This window comes from Podarcis liolepis (genome assembly GCF_965112155.1).
Source record: "Podarcis liolepis genome assembly, chromosome: 1".
NCBI classification, from domain to species: Eukaryota; Metazoa; Chordata; class Lepidosauria; order Squamata; family Lacertidae; genus Podarcis; species Podarcis liolepis.
Genome location: NC_139554.1, coordinates 98,794,856 through 98,808,243, shown reverse-complemented (window position 1 = coordinate 98,808,243; position 13,388 = coordinate 98,794,856). Strand labels below are relative to the sequence as shown.

At 41.3% G+C, this 13,388-nt stretch overlaps 1 protein-coding gene and 1 long non-coding RNA gene across 5 annotated transcripts in view; one reads left to right on the top strand and one right to left on the bottom strand.

Annotated features, from left to right (window-relative positions):
• Window positions 1-13,388, top strand: part of LRP1B (LDL receptor related protein 1B) — a 742,760-nt gene that overhangs the window by 404,846 nt on the left and 324,526 nt on the right. The window lies entirely within an intron of this gene.
• Window positions 7,255-11,723, bottom strand: LOC310703198. Of its 2 annotated transcripts, none has more exons than XR_014523980.1 (3): window positions 11,531-11,723; window positions 9,114-10,220; window positions 7,255-7,625 (listed from the first exon to the last, which is right to left on the bottom strand). It is a non-coding gene; the product is annotated as an uncharacterized lncRNA (long non-coding RNA). The 2 variants fall into 2 exon arrangements; XR_014523981.1 differs by lacking the exon at window positions 11,531-11,723 and adding an exon at window positions 11,374-11,524.

The window sequence follows — 13,388 nt, the reverse complement described above, 5'->3', positions numbered from 1 at the left end:
CCTTCCATATATGCTGGAGCAGAGCATGATTTTCAAGACGATTTACAGCAGGATTTACATGTCCCCATTCAACTTGAAATGGCTCTAACTCAGGGCTTATATCTGTGCCTTACTTTATGTGCTTTATTTTATATGCCCAGGCTCCCTGCTTCTGACAAGGACTTTGTGCAGTTTGAAAAGAGAAAGATTAATATAAATAATCTGTCGTTTAATGAGGATTGTACATCCTAGTGATAGTTTCGCAATGCTCCCTTGTATTCTGCATCTGCTGAAAGAGAAGGCTTATGCAGTAGTATTCTTACAAAGCAATCATTTTCATAATTCAAGCATATAACAAATATTAGGGTTTTACTATGCATACAAAATGTCCAAGGATTGGGAGGCATGAGGGGCTTAGTGGGTTACTTGAAATCTGAGACTTGGGACAAGGCAAAGCAAACCTGACCTGAAGCCCCACAGTATTTATTGGTTTGAGCAGGGTACAGTTAAAAAGCTTCCTAGAATCACACAATCATTGTAGAGTTGGAAGGGATCCCAAGGATCATCTAGTCCAACTCCCTGCAGTGCAGGAATATGCATCTGGCTTCTCTGCATGGAAGAAGTGTAAGGGAAGAGAGATTTTAAGGATCGTTTTTCAATAAAAGTTTGCGTTGTAGTTGGGCATCTGAAAAGTTCCATAACAGCTCTTAAGGACATTACACATTTGGCATTTTAATTAATGACCGCAAATCCTTTAACAGCCTCTCTTACTCTTTGGAATGGTAATAACTTGCATTTTCTCTATACTGTCCAACTTTGCCCAGGATGGTACTTTGAATCAATGGAAAAAATATCACTAGCTAACAAACTGCAGCTCAGCTAAAATAGGCTGCTGCAGGTGGAAATAGGTCAGGTGGGAGTGAAACAAAATGTTGAATAAAAGAAGAAAGCATTCCTGCAATGATTGGCTTGTTAGTGGGCCCTTAAATTACCTGGCACCACATAGGCAAACTTTAGGGTTTGGAAAGCCTATTACAGAAAAATTGTTCACTGTGCAGAGGCTGGAAAATATTGAGTCCCAAAGCAGCTGTTACACCACTTGAAAAAATATTCTGAATTAGGAGGAGTAAAAGGCCTTTAGCATTTCCATCACAGAACAGCATGTGTAACCCATAAGGGAAGATGGACATTGAAGGCCATACTGCAGCCCTGAAGGTTGGAAGTGCCAAGTATGCCTCAAGCTCAGAACTTCAAGGTCACATCAGAACTCAGAAGGCATTTTCAGTTGTAGCCTCTGTATTACACGACTCCCTTTAATTGGGAGCCTGTTTGAACCTGAACCTGGCTTCATTGCAGAAGCAGTTGCAGTCTGTGGCCACGATCCATCTGTTTACTGGCCTAGCCGCACCTGACTAACAGATCTGCATTGTTACCATTGGCACTATATCTCCTATAGGATTTTTCTTTCTGATCACCCAGATACACATTTCAGATCACCCAGATGCATCTGAGTACTCACTGTCATTAAGAGAATACTAACTTAGATAGATTTTAAAGGACTGCCTACTAGGTAGGGGAGTGTCAATGTGGATGGTGCCAGCATTCATGGATCAATGTACAGGAAGAGTCTGCTGAAAGTGTTGTTTCTGTTTCTGAGGTTGTAGGTTGAGGAGGGTATTGGAGCACGTGAGCTAGGGCTTACAGGGATGTGTTGATGTGTGTGCAGCTGCAGCGGGAGCACTCAGGATTGTGGTGTATGGTTCTCCATGATAGTTTATCAGCTTTTCAGGTTTATCTGTGGGCCCCCAAAAGGTTGGTAACATCCCCATATCTGATCACTCCATCACACAGTCATATTAAATAACGGAAGGAACTGGCATTGCACATAGCATCCCTCTGTAAATATTGAGGTCCTGGCAAATTTTTGCTTCAAATTTTTGCTTCAAATAATACACGTGCCATGTATTATTTTGCCAGTAGTTGCTGCCACAGGCTTTAACAGGGCACAAACATTAGAACGCTCAGAACTTTGTCAAACCAATGAAATGATGGGTGGTGTTCAACTAAGATTTACCCAGTGTAAACTCATTAAAATGCATGTGCCTAATTTATTCATGCTCATTAATTTCAATGGTCCTACTCTGAGTAAATGGGGCGAGGGTGGCGCTGTGGGTAAAACCTCAGTGCCTAGGGCTTGCCAATCGCATGGTCGGCGGTTCGAATCCCCACGGCGGGGTGAGCTCCCGTCTTTTGGCCCCAGGTCCTGCCCACCTAGCAGTTCGAAAGCACCCTTAAGTGCAAGTAGATAAATAGGTACCGCTTTATAGTGGGAAGGTAAACGGCGTTTCCGTGTGCTGCGCTGGTGCTGGCTCGCCAGAGCAGCTTCGTCACGCTGGCCACGTGACCCAGAAGTGTCTCCGGACAGCGCTGGCCCCCGGCCTCTTAAGTGAGATGGGCACACAACCCTAGAGTCGGACACGACTGGCCCGTACGGGCAGGGGTACCTTTACCTTTTTACTCTGAGTGAAACTTACTTGAATGCCACCCCATGTCTATATCAGCAAGACTGAATAAAGCACATTAGTTTTCATGAGAAAGTAGTATATGGGGTACCTGTATAAACAGTGCAATAAAAGGGATTAATGTGCCAGTTCTGAGCATTTAAAAGCCTCTTATGCCTGTGGCAATTTGAACCGGATCTGTTTGAAATTTGGCACATTCATAGGCCTTATACCAGGTAGATCATAAACACATAGTCTCAAGCACAAAAAGGTCCCTTTTTAGTAAGCTATAGAATCTTGAGGTTTATTGTGGTAGAAGCATTTTTTTTATTTTTTATTTTTTTGCTAAAAGGGGCACTCCTACGCCCTTTTAATTTTAAATATTGTATGACCCCTTCAGATTATACTTTGGTCCAAAAAGTGGATGCATCAGCTGAAGTATGCTTATTCTCAGCAGGCCTCTTATATTTGTCTGTTGTGTTTGAAACAAAAAGAATTGCCACTAGCAGTTATATGTCAGTTTGTTTCTGATTCACCTTCTGATAATTAGTAATCATGGAGTTGCCATCACAGAATGATTGGCCTCTTTGGCACTGTTGCAGTGTTGGCATTCATTCACCAGTTTTGTAGCAGCTACAGCATCACCTCTCTCTCTTTTTTTGTTTTTCTCTCTTTCAATTTAATTGTAGCTTGTTTTTAGAAAACACTTCTCATTTAGGAAAATTCTGGAGAGCTGCTAGGTTTTGTAATGTTTTCATGGGTGCTAGCAAGCTTAGCCTTTATTAGCCCATGTTAGCAAAAGTATTGGAGATTAATGGGCAAATTACAGTTTAGCTCCATAAGCTTGGTGACATTCACAGAAGTGTCACCTTCCAGAGGCTGTTTATAGCACTGATGTTTCAGCATGGTATTTTAAGGGGACTAGCAGGTCTTGGATGTATTCTGTGCAGATCACCTTCATATTCCTTCAGATAGCTTGAAAGGTGAAAAATAAATCCCCCACATGTCAGAGTAACTTCAAATAATTTGCTGCAGCTCCATTTGAAAACTAATATGCAGCAAGGCCATAGGATTGTACAGTATCCCAATATTTTTTCCTTAACTTATGTTGTTTAGTCGTTTAGTCATGTCCGACCCTTAACTTATATTTTAACTCAATTATGTTTCCCTAATATAATCAAGAAAGGTGATAAACCAAAGCTCCAAAGAGCATAAATATATCAAATACACATTTAGAAACAAGAACAATAAATTATGTATGGAGCCTTGTTTGGATAATTCATCTGGAAAGAATGTATTGCATTTCAAAAAGTGTACACTATGTGAAATAAACATTTTCCAGTTAAGCTGGAAAAAATGTTTTCTGTGAAGAACGTACATGGCTTTTCAACGCTCTGTGATGGTTGTTACTGTTAAGAGCAAAACTGTTGTTCCTTTGCACCCTCCAAAGAATCACTAATAGATTCCACAGCTAGTCTTGTGCATTGTTTTTCTTAAACTTTACAATACATGATAAATATTTCCTCTTTCAGTAGTATAGGTCAGAAAAGTTTTTTTCAAATGCTGAGTTCATTTTAAGATGTTATGTTGCCATTTTCTTAACTGTCAGTCTGAGAAGGATAAACCTATAAACAAAATGGAGAGGCTATGGGTCATGTTTCCATCTTCTTAGCTGTCAAATTGTTTAAAGAATAAATTGGTTTTAAAAATGGAGTAAACACTGGATGGAAGGCGGTCAAACACAAATAAGAAAGCTAGAAGGGAAACGTATATTGTTAGTTGAGTCATTTATGTCGTCATTGTTTTGAAAGTACTTTGAATTTATTACATCTGCATTTGGAATACAGATAATTGTTTTGTCCAATTATGAGTTCTATTTATACTATAGTTTATCCATTAATAGTTAATATTACAAACTCTTCAAATGCAGTTTTCTAGCACTCCTGCCTGGTGATATTACTGCTATGTTCACAAATAATGAGTTCTTATACCCAATCCAATTCTATGAACAGTGAAAAGTTCCAGGGGTGTAGCATTTACCTGGGTTTGGTTTCCTTTTGAAGAAATTCAGTGTAATACTTACTTTTATTGTGAATTGGGGTTTACCCCAAGGCTCTTATCCTATTTGCAGTCAATCACAACACTGATTGGGTGGGTGGATAGCTCAGCGATAGAGATGGTGCTGTGCATGTGAGAGATCCCAAGTTCAGTCTCCAAAGTCTCCAGCTAGGGCTGGGAATGACTGCTGCTAGTCAGTGCAGACAATATTAATTCAGTATTAGCTAGCTTCCTTTGTTCCTAACATGTATTTCAAGCTGATATCTCATTTTGCATATATATATATACACAGCATTCATGAGACCAGGCAGGCTGCTGAATTCACATAGCTTTTGTCTCTTACTTAGTCTTGATGAGAAGCTTCCTCAGAAATGAAATTTAGTCTAGTTGGGTAGATGGTGACTTCCTGATCCTGCCGTTTGAATCACTAAGTTCAGTTGTTCACCCTCACAATATTTCCATTTATATCAATAACTCACATATTTATATCAGTCCGCACTTCATCTTAGGGAGGAGAACTGGTGAGGTGTGTGGGAATGGAAGATGCATGCAACTAGAACTGGTGCTGTCGTGAACTGGCAGATCCCCGCGTGGAGTGCAGCCAGGACTGGGACCCACAGGGGCAAGCTGGGGATGGGGAAGGAGAGGTTGGTGTAGGACAGGCATAGGCAAACTCAGCCCTCCAGATGTTTTGGGACTACAACTCCCATCATCCCTAGCTAACAGGACCAGTGGTCAGGGAGGGCTGAGTTTGCCTACACCTGGTGTAGGAAGTACTCACGGAGTGACAGGTCTTGGCGGTCAGTGCGTAGGAACCAGAACAGCAGGACCTTATCACTAGAGGGACCCCTGTTTACATGAACACAGAGGGCTCTGAGGCATAGGGAGCAGTGGGAGAGAAGCTTTAGGAGGCTGAGGCAGGCAAGAGTCCACAGTTGGCCAGGTGGGGCTCGCTAGCTCTGGGATTCCTCAGCAGGAGTAGGCTCAGAACAGGTGAGGGTCATATGCCTCGTCAAGCCCAGATGCTGCAATCAGCAGGCAAGGTAGAAAAGGGAAGCAAGTAGGGTTTGGGGAAACTGCTGCTTGAAATGGTGCAGAGGCACTGCTTGTCCATATAGACTATACTGGCCCAATAGGCTGTGTTCTGTGCTATTATGAAAGAGGTGAATAGGAGAGTCATCTTTAAATTGGGTTGGAGGAACTGTCAGTTATTTAATTCCTATTTTAGTTTTGTGTAGGGGGGTATATGTGTGTGTATCCTGTTGAACAAAAGAGAAGAAGAAAGCTGTCTGTGTTGAGCAAGGTAAGAAATCAACCTCTTCAAAGCAAATGATTTTGACTGTTAGGCATAGATATTTAGTACTTGGTCTGTTTACAAATTTTTTGTTATAGAAATAGTGAACTAATCTGAATAACAGCATGCAGGCTGAAACAGAAGTAGACAGGAGGCAGCCCACCTCATACTTTCTGAATAGTGCCTTTGTTTTCCCTCAGTAAGCATTGTATTTTATCTGTTGTCCTGAAGTTTGGAGCCTAGGAATTTTTGTTGTGGGTCTGAGAGTGCCATGCAGTCATGGGTCCAACTAGCATAAAGAAAGGCTACAGAATACATAAAATATGTATTTGTTACTCTGAGACATTTCCTCTCTAATTTTTGTTTCACCTTGCAGTTCATATTTTTGCAGTTCATTACAAGCTGTGGAGAGAAAAGGTCTGCACGAAACAGCACACTGTGTGCAAATGTGTATGTTCCAGCTTATTTTCCCCAAATAATATAAATAATAAGTCAGATTCTATTTCTGAAATATGAAAAATAAGATACATATTTGTCACAATCTATTTTTTATGATCCTTTGGGCAATCCCGCATCCCTCCCTCTGAAAGAAACGAAATAAGTAGTTTTATTTATATTTAGACGACCAATTTCAATTTCAGTTCCCTTTTTCCCCCATTGAGAGGTTTCATTGCTTTTGATATATTTTAAGTCCCTGTTCAACTGCCTTTTTATTTGCAAAGTAGTTATGAATTCTAAGAGAATATGCCTGTGGGGGGCAGGAATCATATATTTAATAGTTCATATTGAAAGTGTGTGTGTTCAATATATAGGAAGGAGAGTAGTTGAGAGAGAAAGAGAATCTTCCCTCTCTCTTGGCTGAGATAGAAAATCGTCTCATGTATTTGTAACTATCATGCATTTGTAAATCATGTGGACAGTCACTCTTCTAAGCATCACAAGCAGATGTGACTAGGCAGATGTGATGTGGTGAATACCTTACAAATGATGTAACTCTGTGGTCTCCATTGTGGCATCGCAAGATGCAATTGTGCCATTTTGGATGTTATCTGGTGCCTGTGAAGACTGCGCCCTGTCACCAGTTCCAGTGCCTCCCTTGTCATGAGGTAGAATGTGTGGTTACTTTCCCACCCTGCTGAAAAAGGACCCAGGAAGGTAGGAGGGAAAGGAGAATGATCTGGGGAGGGCAGCAGAGCGAGGAGGAGAAAGTAGGACGTCAGAGGAATGGAGTAAGGGGATGGAGTATAAGAGACAGAGGGAAGTCACACACCTGTCAGATCCAGTGGAACAGAGTCCCTTGAAAAGGCAGAATATAACAACAACAACAACAACAACAACAACAACAACAACAACAACAACAACAACAACAACAACAACAACAACAACAACAACAACAACAACAACTTATTTATACCACACCTATCTGGCTGTGTTTCCCCAACCACTCTGGGTGGCTTGCAGCACATTGAAAAATTGTAAAACATTACACATTAATAATTCCCTGATACAGGGTTGGCTTCAGATGTCTTCTAAAAGTCAGATAGTTGTTTATTTCCCTGACATCTGATGGGAGGGCGTTCCACAGGGCGGGTGCCACTACTGAGAAGGCCCTCTGCCTGGTTCCCTGTAACCTCTCTACTCACAGGGAGGAAGGTGCCATAAGGCCCTCGGAGCTTGACCTTGTGTCCATGCTGAACGATGAGGGTGGAGACGCTTCTTCACACACACGCTCCAGCCACCAGCAGTCGCTATAGACTGAACTGTAAGAATCACAGATTCAGTGCTCGCAGGTTCTGCCAAGGTACAAAAACATAATCATCGAACCATATAGATTCTCATGTTTGCTAATTCCCTCAGAACCACCATGTGTGGCCTCCTATGTGTGGACATTTTGTTCTGTTATTTGTTGCTGGTTTTGTTGTACCATGGAAAAATCATGAAGCTCTGTTAGGATCTATGCCTTGGAGCAATGTTTTTTTGTAGTGCTGGCAAGTACTGAATCTCTGGTTTTTATTGTGTGTACCAATGTAAGTTTTAATCTGTTACAATTTGTGGGGGGCATAAAAATATGCAAATTTAAAGGGATCCATTTAAATTATACTGGATCTGACTTCTAGCTAGACCCCTTGGAAAAGCAAAGTGTCTCTGTGTGTGTGTTTGCACATGCACATTCAGGCACATGTGTGCTTTCCCTCTTTCTAGAGAGGGAGAGTGACACTGAGGTGGGGAAAGAGATGGAAGCTGAAAGGGGTGCTGTTTGTGACACTTTCACATAATTTCAGATGTGCCCACAGCCCCTAGGTTTGGTGACCCCTCCTATAATTTCTGTCACATCTGTATAACAAAAAATAAAATAAAAATGCTGTGATGTGAAAGAAGTTTTTAGCAGTTTGCCCATAGCTCTAATGTTTCTAGCTTCATATAACCAACACTTTTATTTTTATCTGAGCATTTCCTGTGGCAAAACATTTTTATTTTCAAAGTATAAGATTAAAAGTATAGCCTTCATTATTATTTTTTACCTGGAGGATGGAAAGGTAGAACACTGTATGTTCTGATCTAGGATTAGACAAAGTTCCATTTTTGGTCTTTATACTGAAGCTTACCGCCACATTTTATTTTCCTTATTTAATGCAAATGATATTTGTTAGCTATGCAGAAGAGAGAATTGCAATAGCTCTCCCCACCAGTGTGCAACATACAGCAGCTGCCATAGTCCCCCCCCCCCGCCTCAATAGCTAGTAGAGGAAAATGAGCTCCTTATTCCTTTGCGCTTGCTCTCTTCTTTTTGGAAGTGTTAAATAAAAATGATTTTCAATGCAGCAGTTGAAGACCAATGGTTAAAATAGCAAGACCCTTGCCTACTTGTAGAATTGCAGAGTTGAAGGGTGCTTTTCCAACAAAAGTCAGAGTCTGAGGCATGGTGGTATGGTCTACAAAGCCAGTTGAAGGGGGTTGGTAGTGATCAGAATACTGGGAAGACAGTGTAGGGTAGTGTTTAGTTTTGGACTAGGACATGAGAGAACGGGATTCAAATCCCCACTCAGCCATTAAGCTTACTGAGTGACCTTGGACTAGTCACTGCCTCTCCACCTAACGTACCACATATGGTTCTGTTGTGGCACTAAATGTGGGGGAGAAGAACCATAAAGGCCACCTTGAGATCCTTGGAGGAAAAAGGTGGGATATAAACACAATAAATAGGTAAGAAAGATTCTTACACGTTTCCCCTTGATTATTAGGAACTAAAGTGGCAACTGAATATCCCAAAGAACAATTACATTAGAGGACAATGAGAGTGATGCATCTCTTCATTGTAGTGTAGTCTGGGAATGGGTTGACTTCATTCAACGCGCCTGTGTATCTGACCCTCATTGCTGCCTCCTTTGAGACTTCTTTGACAAATGCATGTCTCCTAATCTGTAAAAAGCCATGACACTCTGTAGTTAATGTTAAGAACTTTTGCTCCATCGTAGGTTTGGCCATATATCAACCTTTCTAGCCTATATCTCTGAAGCTGAGCAGGGATACGGTGAGGACCATAACATTTATTAACATGGTGCCCACTATTAATAAGCCTCAATGCCTTTCTCAGTGAAAAACTGTTAGCAATTTCCCCTTCATATATTTTTTAAAAATATGACTGCTGCCTCACTCTAAAAAATACAAGTGGCTCAAATGGATTCATCTGAAGGATATGCCACATGCTTGCTTGATTTATGACCAATGTTCTTGTTCCTTTCTTTCCCCTTCCTTCTCTCTCTCTCTCTCTCTCTCTCTCTCTCTCTCTCTCTTCATGGCAAGTGCCTGGAAAAGTCAGGGACTCTGCAGGGAGAACAACAGAAATGGTGAATAGATTTAGTAGAATATTTGGAAGTAAAAGGCATTACTCAAAATACCTTTCTTGGCTTTTCAACTTCACACAGTGAAGTTTGATAGGATAAAATATAGTTATTAATCAAGGTTATAGCACTTTTACAGCCCAATCCAATTCTTGTTTTCTTGGTAGCCTCACTCATTTCAATGGGACGTCCTCCCTGCAAAATATGCAACGTTAGGCTGAAATCCTATACCTAGTTACCTGGAGTAAGCCCTATTGAAGATAATGGAATTAACTTCTGAGTAGACAAGTGTGCTGTTAGTGTACAAAGTGTATCACAGTCTTTTTATTGTTTTCATTATAAGTGAAGCCAAACAATGGGAATTTGCTCTCGGCAAGTCTCTGGCTCAAGAAGACTTTGATTTTCCAAATCCAAGTTCGGCAATTCTGTTGACTTGATGAGACCTCAGTGGTCTTGAATATCCATCTCCTGGTATAATTTGGTAGACCGACAAGCTCCTCGGTTGATATAAAACTCTGCCGGATTAGTTCTCCACCCAAGGAAGAGCTAGAAGAGTCAAGTGATGTGTTCAGTTCAGTGCAATTATGGCCCAAATAAAAGCCTCAGAAAGCTCTTAATAACAGGCAAGCACCCTTGCCCTTTCCCAGATGAGTGTTGTGTGGTAGATGGCAGAAGGACTTCTTTCTGATTCTGTAAATTGCATGCCTCAAAGACAAGATGTAAACTAATTTATCACTGTCCCACTGAATTGCAGGCTTCAGCTGATCAAGGAGGATTTTGTGATCAATGGTGTCAAATGCTAAAGAGATGTCAAGGAGCAGCAGCCAATTAACCTTACCTGATTTAGTGGCAATCAATAGGGCACTTGTGACCATTAATGATGGCATTTTCTATAGAATGGGCTCCAATGGAGATGAACCTAATACTAAAAAGATCAGCTGGACTTTGAAAGTAGCCTGAATGTAGTGTGTGAGGAAAACTATCAAAAAGAACAAAGTCTTCCAAGGCAATACAAATATTGCTGCTATTTTCTTCTTCGCAACAGTAATAACTCTCTCAGGGTTGTGATATCCCGACTTTCTGTTAGGTCTATCAGTTATTACTTAGGAATTTCTAGGTTCCTTTGCCACTCTGTTATAAGTTTTGCTTCAAGAAAATGTTATTAGATTGTATCATATAAGGAATTATTTTATAGTAATATAATCTCCCTCAAATGGGAATTGATGTGTGTTTTATTTCTGTTTCTATGGGCAATGGAATAGAAAAGAGAGAGAAGTTGTTTTCTGATTTTGTTGTTGGGCAATATGGGGGCAAGCTTGTTAACAATTTCACAAATTATAAAATTGGGTAAAAATACAAAAAAAACGATTCCATTCGGAGAATCTTTAAGTACTTTGGAAAATACATTATCTGACCAATGGGAATATGAAAGCATCATAGTGGTATAGTCATTTAGGAAAGTTTTCTGTAATTTCTGTCTTTCCTGAAGTGTAGCTACCAGTGTGTTGGACCAGTACAAGTAATGCAGAAGGGGGGGGGGGGGAGAGAAGATCCAAATTATCTCTGTAGATCTTGATAACATAAACTGTGAAGAATCTATCTTTATGAGGAGACACCTATATGTAAAAACAAGTAATGGCAAGTATGGTGGGACGGTGCCACTGAGCTATCCACCCCAAACCACATGGCTGCCACTTACCTGTGGGAGTGGGGGGATAGGTTGGCATTGAGGATGGGGCTGCGAAGGAGCCAATCCGACGCTGACGCTGGTGTTCCCACTCAGCCCCAACTTCACTTTGCCCCCCCCCCATCTAGGTAAGCAACAGCAACATCAGTGTTGGGAGGGCAACACTCACCCACTGCACCAGAATGCTGTTTGGCTGGAAACAAAGTATGTGTTGTATTTGGTTTAGTGTGTTGAGAGGGAAATCTGGCTGCCTAATCCTAACTAAAGTCAGAAAGATGCATTCTTTGTTGCTGAGCTGTTGACTAGGTAACTTGTGAGGCTTCTCAGATTTCATATGGTTCACTAGAATTCAAAAAGTTTGAACGTGATAGGTCGTTTATCAGACATTCCATTTAAACTTACTGGTTTTGGAATTCTTGTGTGAAGCTGGTGATAGGTTAAAGGGTTCTTACTGGAGAGAATAAAAGGGCAGGTTCAGTCTTTGGAAGACTGTGAAGAGATTCGTTGAGGGACTAAAGAAGATACTATAAAGAGGCAAGAAACAAGCTTAAAGATTGATTCTGGAACTGAGCTGCAGCAATATTTTGTGCATGTGGCTAAGAGTCTGCATATAATCATTGAAAGATGGGGCCTTGTGTGTATGTGTATTATATACAGTGCTTTTTTTCACAGTTTGGGAACAGTTGGAAATACTGGGAAAGGGCTGCTTACCGCCAGCTTTGCGGGGAGTGAAGGTTGTGGTCTGGTTCGGCTGCAGCAAGTTGGAATGTCCTCCTAGTTCTGGTGTGATGGGGGGAAGATAGGGGGAATTCCCTACTCTGCTGCACACACTGGCTGCTGGGGCTCACCAGCCATTGTAGTCAATTGTGGGTGAGTTGGGGGAGGCATGGTATGAGGAGAAGAGCAGAGGAAAGATTCCCCCCCCCCTCTGATCTGCTTCCTGGCTCTAAAAGCAGCAGGCCTAGCTATAGAAGTCTTCAGTTACCATATTTGGGGCCAGGAAGTAATTTGCCTTCAGACAAATTGGACCTGTCTGGGATTTTTGCCTACCTCATAGCAATTGTCACAACCAGATGGCAGATAAGGCACTGGGCTGAATCCTTAGCCAGAGTAAAGCGGGGTGTAGCCCCTCTGCCTCTCAAATTCAGGGTATCCGCTTAAGGGATCCAGGGGGGAGGTGCTTTTGTCCTGACACCTGGGGGGGGGGGGGCTGATGAGCCATAGCATCCTCCTAAATGGTGATCTTGAAGAGGTCACCCTGATTTGATGTACAGTATAGGGCGATCATAAACCCAGAGATCTTATGATGAAGGGTGGCGTATTAATCTAATCTAATCAATCAATCAATCAATCAATCCTATGCCTATGCCAAAACCTGCTGACATCAATAAAGTTGTAGCTTGTTTAAATCCCATTTGGCTATCCTGTAGTTATCTAAACCTTATAATGCCTTGGCCCCGCCTCCTGCAGCTTTACTGCACCTGTAAAACAAACCAGAGACCTCCAGAGTTTGATGACAGTGTTGAGATTGTACATTAATTTACTCAATTTGAAGGTAGCTGGTAGGACGGTGAAACCCCGGCCACATAAGCTTGCAGAATGTGAACTTGCAGAATATATAGAAAATAAAGCAACAGAGAATATGGGTGCTCGGTATAGTTGCAAGGTGGCATCTAACTAGGGTTATTCGGTGCTGAGAGGTGTGTATTCTGATGCACTCAGTGGCACTGTCCTTTAGCTGTTTTGTGCATACAGAAAAAGTCCTATCTAGTGTGTAACAAATATCTTAATAGAATGTGGATATTTATCAATAAAAGCTGTGGATGCTAAATGTGAAATGGAGAAAACTGTGTTTTCTTGGTTGGAAGTGGGAAACATTTTAGCCAAGTCATTTTTTCTGGTTTCATGTGTACTCCATAAAGTTCCTTTATTTTTATTTTTTTAAGGCAATGATTTTTGTGAGTTGTTATGCTGTGCCATGGATTGCAAAGTTACAGTTGTCCCCATTCATGCATATTTTTTGCCTG